Raw genomic sequence first — 7,329 nt, 5'->3', positions numbered from 1 at the left:
TGCTCCTCCCCAAATGCCAGTTCTTTAATGTGTTGTTGCTTGCTATTAAGCATTCACATTTAGTACTGTATGAGACAATGGTAAGAGATGGCAAAAATTCATTATTGGGTTATGATATTCCCCTGTAAATCTTCAGAGCCTAGAATTTAGAGGTGTATTGAGGCTTCAGTTCAGGGGGAAAAAAAACTTTCTTAAAAATTAGGCCTCTCTATAAGTGAAATGGGCACCCTCAGGAGGAAGTTCTTCCTCACCGGTTAATATGAGAGCCCAAATAAGATTTTCTCGATATGATGCACTAGAGTACTTTGGAGGGTTCAGATTGGCTATGAAAGACCTTTCCAACTTTGAAATTCTGTGATTCCATGAGCACACTTGAGGAAAAGGTCATAGATGTAGGGTTTTTTTTTTAATTTTTTAGGAGATCGTATCCCACAGCTTCCTTTGATAATCATGTCTGGAGCTCTCATAGAAACTTATTTCTAATATCTAACTTACACTAGTACAGTCACAGTTTAAAAACAGAATGTGTTATTTTTATTCCAGGGTTTGAGGGTTGGTTCACTGGATAATGGGTTTAACTTCTATCATAACTGTCTTAAAAGGTATGACAGGAAAATACTGAGTAGGACTATAGGAAAATCCATTCTGGATGCTGAAAGCTTAGGGAGGCCATTCATTTGCCCTGCTAGGTAATCTTTTCTCCTATGTCTTTTTTTTTTCCTACTTGCAGAGGTTCATCAGTCAATAAACATACATTAAATGCCCATTTGGTGCCAGAAACTAAGCTAAGTGCCAAGGATACAAAGAGAGTCTAAAGGTAGTTCCTAGCCTCATGGAACTCACTGTGTTGTTGTTATTTGTTTGTTGTTTGCCCCTCATTCTTTACATCAGGAAGGTGATGGATTCAAGTGAGGGACGGCTGTGCAAAGTCACCAGCCTCACTTTCTCCTCTGCAGTCATCTGGGTCCAGTGGCAAGATATATATTAAGACAACTAGAGATGGCCCTGGATACAGTGGAAGATCTTGGCCTTTGTAAGCTAAAGACTTTCACAGGTCTCAGTCTGACTGAGGCAATGCCCATTTAGTGATTAAGGCTAGGTAAGAAATGAGGCAGAGAATGGCCTCTTTACCTTTTTAAGAAAAAAAAAAAACAATCTGAGGTGGGGGGAAGACCCTCAGGATTTCTGGCAAATACAGAAATAATTGCTATTTACATTCACCTGAGCCAATCAGGGCCCAAACAGTGACCTAGTGGGGCTTGACCTGGGTTGTTGGCCAATCAATGAGATCCAGAGTGATTTGGGTTTAAGCAATGGTCCTTAAGGGAAATAAAAAATCAGTTTCAGAGATCAAAACTTACATTTGTGTGGGCCGAGCTCTGGTGTCAGATAAGTCCACCCCATGTGGACAAAAAAGAAAAGAAAGTACACTATTTTATAGGGTACACAATAAGAAAACAAGTGTGTACAAACAAGCTATACGCATGATAAATAGGACATAATTGAAGAGGGAAGGCATTGAAAGGAAGAAAGAAGGAATTGAAAGGGATTGGGAAATACTACTTGTAGAAGGTAGGATTTTGGTTGGTACCTAAAGGATGCCAGGGAAACCAATAGGTGGAGATAAGAAATAAGAGAATTGCAGGAATGTGGAACAGCCAGAGAAAATGCCTATTAAGAAATGCCTGTCTTATTTATGGAACTGCAAGAAGGCCAGTGTCTCTTTCGAGTTTGCAGCAAGGAATAAGGCTCAAGAAGACTAGAAAAATAGGACAGGGCTAGGTTATGAAAGGCTTTGAATGCTAAATAGAGGATTTCATATTTGATTCTGGAGGTGATAAGAAGTGAGTTGAGGAGCATTAATTGGTTAATTCTATGCCTCTTTAAAGGCAGCCTAAGATACTATTCGCTGCTGTGACCCCCATATTGTACTGCTGGCTTATTTTGGGTTTGCAGTCTCTTAAAATGGCCTTTTTTATATGAGCTGTTTTCTATACTCTACTTCCTAAGAAAATTGTGATTTTTTTCTCAAACTCTAGTCTTAAATTTATCTTAAGTTTTGCCCATTCTATGCTGTTGAGTTCTTTTTGGATCCCAGTTTTGTGATCTAATATGCAAAACAGACTGGTTTTCTATGACATTATCAAGTCATTTATAAAAATGAGTATAAGAAAGCCAAGGAAAGAATCCCACTGGAGATCTCCTTCCTTCAAACCCATATGCTTTTGAAAAAGCTGCAGAAAATCGTAAATCATGCTGAGTCCACTACAAATTTGTTATTTAACCTCAAGGATGCTCTCATTGCTATAAGGCAACCCTTTTACACCTCCCTAATCAACTTCTTTTGTTCCCCTCACTTTTAACAATCTTTAATTTGAAAGAGAAGTCAAGACAAGCCATTTGATTTGGTATTAGGATAAAAGGAGGGGTGAAATGACCTATTTTTTCCCCCAATGTTAAAAACTTCAAGCACAGGGTAAAAGTCACAAATAGTACTATTAATAAAAAAATAAACCCTCCTGCCCCCCCAAAAAAAACCAAACAGCTCAACCAGCCCACCACTTTTCCTCACCAACAGTTCTAAAACCCATTCCATAATCTCGGTACATATTTACATATTCCTGCAGATTTACAATTCTGCTTTAACTTACATCACCATCTCCAAACGACTCATTGCTGTGTAGCAAGCCAATAATTACTGTTATTTGAGTAGCTGTTACTTCTTTAAAACTAAGATCACTTATGGGGGAAAAAAAAAAAACAAAAAAACCTGCTTCTAAATATATCTTCCCACAAATTAAAAGTACCTTCAAAGGCCAAGAGTCTTAAACTTTCAAGACATATTACCCTACCTAATATGGAAGCATGAATGGCAAAATTGGAGATCACATTTATAGCTATTTTTTTCTATGTATTTGAAGCACAGATTGAAAAAAAGGCAAACTTTGGAAATTCAGTGACACAAGGTATACTGTCATAACTTTAGAGAAGCTATACATCCTAGAAAACAAAACAAACTAGTTTTTCTTTCTTTTTGAGACAGTGCATTAAATAATTTTACTCACCCATAAAGACTATTTAAAAATATTAGGCCAATACATTTCTGACATCCATAAAAATGTAGCTTTCTTATTAAAATGCAAGAATTTTTTAAAAAGGTGTCTAAACAAGAAAAGACAAAAAACAAACTTGAATGAAAGCCTAAACAGCACATCTAAAACTGGGGCTTTTTGCTTGCGCCTTCATATTCTTCTCTCCATGTACCTACCCTGCTGGAGTTCCAGGTCTCATTTCTCCAGGGCCCTGCCTAGCCACCAGCCCAGCTCCTTCCTGCTCAAAGGGCTCAGTATACATGTCACTTCTCAACATGGACCACTATTGGTGTAACTCCAGGGGTTGGCCTCATAACCTATAACAATACCACCTAAAGGTAGAAATTTGTGGCTTCCTGAGCTATGGGGGCTCTTCTAAGTTTCATTGTGCCTGTACCACCCATTCTTAACTTTCCATCTAGTGGATCCATGTTTAACACATGATTATAATTTTCTCATCTTTGGTGTCACATTTGCTTTCCCATTTCACATTGGTGAATCATTTCTTCTTCTATTTTGTTCTGCTTTTCCTCTTGCCTTAACTGTATTTCTTTGTGCTTCTGCATTTCTCGATTGTGAAGTTCCGTCATCTGCCTCAGCTCTTCTTGCTGTCTCATTAGATCCTTCTGTAAAAGATTTACCTGATGCTCATGATATGCACCTTCCAGTTCACTATCCAGTTAATCTTTTGTATATTTCATGTTTTTTTTTTCCAACCTGCTTCTTTTGCTGCTTTTCATTTCATTATAAAGACTTCATCTCTGGGAAATATTCAAACTCAAAGGTGTCATGTTGAAAAAAACAGGGAAGGTTATCTTTCTCCTTTTGATACATTGGATTCTTCTGTGCAAGTTTTTCAGGAAGACCATCTTCATTATCCAGATGTTCAAGTGGTTCCACAATAACTGGACTCAGAGCTGGTGTCAACCAAAAACACTCCTTTCCCAAACTGTTCAAACTGTTTTTTGTTGTTGTTTTTGTTTTTGTTTTTGTTTTTTGTATCCGACTTAGAAACTAATTCAACAATATCTTTTCCTGTACATCTTCCTCAGTCATCAACAATAAAGACAGCCCTTTCAATAGGTCTGAATTGGCTGAATGCTTACTCCAGTAATTCACTGGGAACATGGGGTGAAAAATTTTGTACAGAGAGGTTAGCTGCGTGTAGGGCAAAACTAACCTGAAATTGTTACCCTCTCATGTGTCTTTCATGAAATTCTGCTTTTGCACTTTTCCCTGGGGCACTAGATTCCAGTTTGATGACTTCACTAGGTTTTCCATATTTAGCTGATAATCTTTTGAAGTCTGGTCTATAGTATCTTCTGGCAGATTTCTCACAAGTAACCTACATATCTCAAGCCAGACAAATTTGCTTTAAAGGCCTCCAAGTCTGAGATGTTCTCTTGGCTGCGGCCCGCGGGTAGTCGGGGCCAGGGTCCCCGTTGATAGGAAGGCAGCAGGAGGGGGGTGGGGGGCTTTGACCACCCCTCAGACTTTCTCACCACCCTTGTACTGCGGTTTTGGGTGCCCTCCAGGAGGATGAGGCCAGACCCACCGGGGGCTCTGACCAGGCTTAGCCTTCCGTGGGCTTCTGCAATGCCCACCTGAGGCCAGGGTCATTGCCAGGACCGGGTTCAGCCGCGATGCCAGTAGCTGCTGCGCCTGGGGAGGAATGGTGGGAGCCATGTCTGGAGGGAAGCCGGCCCCAGCGGCACTCGATTCTGTCTGAGAAAGGGGTCCTGAGACTAGTCTGTGCTCAGGGAGATGGAAAGGTAGAGAACACGCTCAGGGAACGTGGAGCCTCCTTCTTGACACTAAATGGCCAGAGACACAAGCCTTAACTGAGCCTGGCCCAGTTCAAAGCATATCCTCTGTACTTTAGACCCTTTTTAGTCTAAAATGAGGCCCTTTGCCTGAATCCAAACTTCACAGAACAAATCCCCTTAATAAAAGGCTGCACCCAAAGACCTAGAAGGCCACCTGTGGCCTCCAGGCTGTAGGTTCCCCACCCCTGGAACCTTTTCATCTCCTCTTAGAACTGCCTCCACTCACCTTTCCCAGTCCTCAGCTGAGAAACAGCACCACTTTAATTGAAAAAACAGAGCCCGAACTCTGAGAGTGGCTTCTTCTCCCCTTTCTCCTCATCACCTAGATGCAGATGCCTTCTGCTAAGGTTGCTTTCTTCATTCCTGTCTCACATGAAGATTGGGGCCCTTTCCTAACCAAGGCAAACCCATTTACCTGCAAATTGCTCCTATTTCATCCATCCCATCTCCTGAAGATTACCCCCTTGATCATTCCCTGTTCTTTCAGTTCAATCTCTTTCTGTCTACTGACTGCTTCTGTACCCTGTCATCTCATTCTTTAAAGAAAAAAAAGAAAAAAGAAAAACAAAAGAAAAAACAAAACTAAAACAACTCCTCACCTGATCTTTGCTGTTACTCTGCTATTCTATGAACTCCAGTGGCTCCCTATAATCTTTAGTATTAAATATAAAATCCTCTGTTTAATATTCAAAGCCCTTCATAACCTGCCTCCCTGGTTTTTTAAGTCTTCTTACACCTTGCCTCCCACAATGTACTGTGTTGTACAATGACACTGGCATCTTTGCTGTTCTTTGAACAAGGCCGTGAACTTCTGACCCCAGGCATTTTTGAAGTGCTTTCTCTTCAGCTCTGCCTTCTGGCTTACCTGATCTTCTCCAAGGCCCATCTACCACAGGCAACCTTTTTTGATTCCTCTTATGTTAAGTACTTTCCCTTTGTTGATTATCTTCAATTTATACTGTATATAGATCACAGTAGAAAAACTGTGTCTCTAGTTTTGACATGTCTCCCCCATTACATTGTGAGCTTCTCAAGAGCATGGACTGACTTTTACCTTTCTTTGCATCCCCAGGGCTTAGCTGAGTGCCTTGCATATAGTAGGTCCTAAATAATTAACTGACAGTCCCTCTGGGTTCCAGGGACACTACTCTTTCCTGGTTCCCCTCCTACCTGTCTGACCACTCCTCAGTGTTCTTTGATGGATCTTCAACCTGGGCATGTCCACTAAAAATGAACATCCCCAATCCCCAAAGTCTTGGATCCTCTTCTTCCTCAATACTATTCAACATTGATGATTTAATTATCATGGACATCAATCATTTAATCATTATTCTTTTTTATTTAGAAGGTTAGTTAGGTATAGATCCACCCATTTTCTTGGATGGATTCCATTGTCTTTCACCCTACATCTTTTTATTGTTCAAGGAATTAATGAGAAGCACAATTAAATGACTTCCCAGAATGTCTGGAAATGTTCATGGTATTTGATTGATTCATCAGTCTAAAATTCCTGTGGTAGTTACAGGTAATGAGATTAGATATTGTGCTAAGAACAAGACATACAAATGCGAGAGAGAGGAGAGAGAGAGAGAGAGAGAGAGAGAGAGAGAGAGAAGAGAGAGAGAGAGAGAGAGAGAGAGAAGAGAGGGAGGGAGGAGAGGGAGGGAGGGAGGGAGGGAGGGAGAGAGAGAGAGGAGGAGAGAGAAGAGAGAGACGAGGAGAGAGGAGAGGAGACGCATAGGGGCCCTGTCTGTAGGAGCTTATATTTTAATGGTGATTGGGGTGGGGAGAAGGAGACAGTTTAGAAAAGGGAGCTGGAAAGCAAGGGATGATAAGGAGCTCTAAAAGTATGGAGCATCAGAATAGGAGAAGCAGAGCTAGAGGTGAGCTTTGTTAGTCTGGGTTACTTTCTCAAATGAAGATTCCATAAATAAACTCACCTATCAGTGGAGGAGGCCAGAGATCTAGAGGTATCTCCATCTTGAGAAGGAGACTGGGTTGAGGTGGGAAGTGCAGAATTCCACAGGGTCAGGGGCGAAGAAACTTAAGCAGATTGCAAGTGACCGTGATTTATTCATGAGAGTTCGCCGTACCAAACAGTTCCTTTAAAAACTTCTCAGGAGTGTTATAGATGTGATTTCTGTTGTCTATGGTCTCTTGTAGTTAAAAAAAAAAAGACCTTTTTTTAATTTTAGGTTCAAGGTTATTGGGGGAAGGGGAAGGAGTGTATAAATTCTCTCAATGCCTTTAGGGGAAAAGTTATAATGTAAACTTTTTTTTTTTAATTGGCCACTAAAATCCATTGAAGTACTCCCTTTATGTCTGCCTCTGGTCGGGAGGTAACCCTGGGTTCTCAAAAGCATTAGCTAAGACTCACACACTGTGATTGGTATTGCCAAACTAGAACATCT

At 40.7% G+C, this 7,329-nt stretch overlaps 1 pseudogene; it reads right to left on the bottom strand.

Annotated features, from left to right (window-relative positions):
* Nucleotides 1-3,214: 3,214 nt before the first annotated feature.
* Nucleotides 3,215-6,207, bottom strand: LOC110195606 (splicing factor, proline- and glutamine-rich pseudogene; annotated as a pseudogene).
* Nucleotides 6,208-7,329: the final 1,122 nt, after the last annotated feature.

This window comes from Phascolarctos cinereus, unplaced genomic scaffold, assembly GCF_003287225.1.
Source record: "Phascolarctos cinereus isolate Bilbo 61053 unplaced genomic scaffold, phaCin_HiC Scaffold_4;HRSCAF=312, whole genome shotgun sequence".
Lineage (NCBI taxonomy): Eukaryota > Metazoa > Chordata > Mammalia > Diprotodontia > Phascolarctidae > Phascolarctos > Phascolarctos cinereus.
The sequence above is the reverse complement of the archived record's forward strand: the minus strand, read 5'-3'. Positions and strand labels throughout refer to the sequence as shown.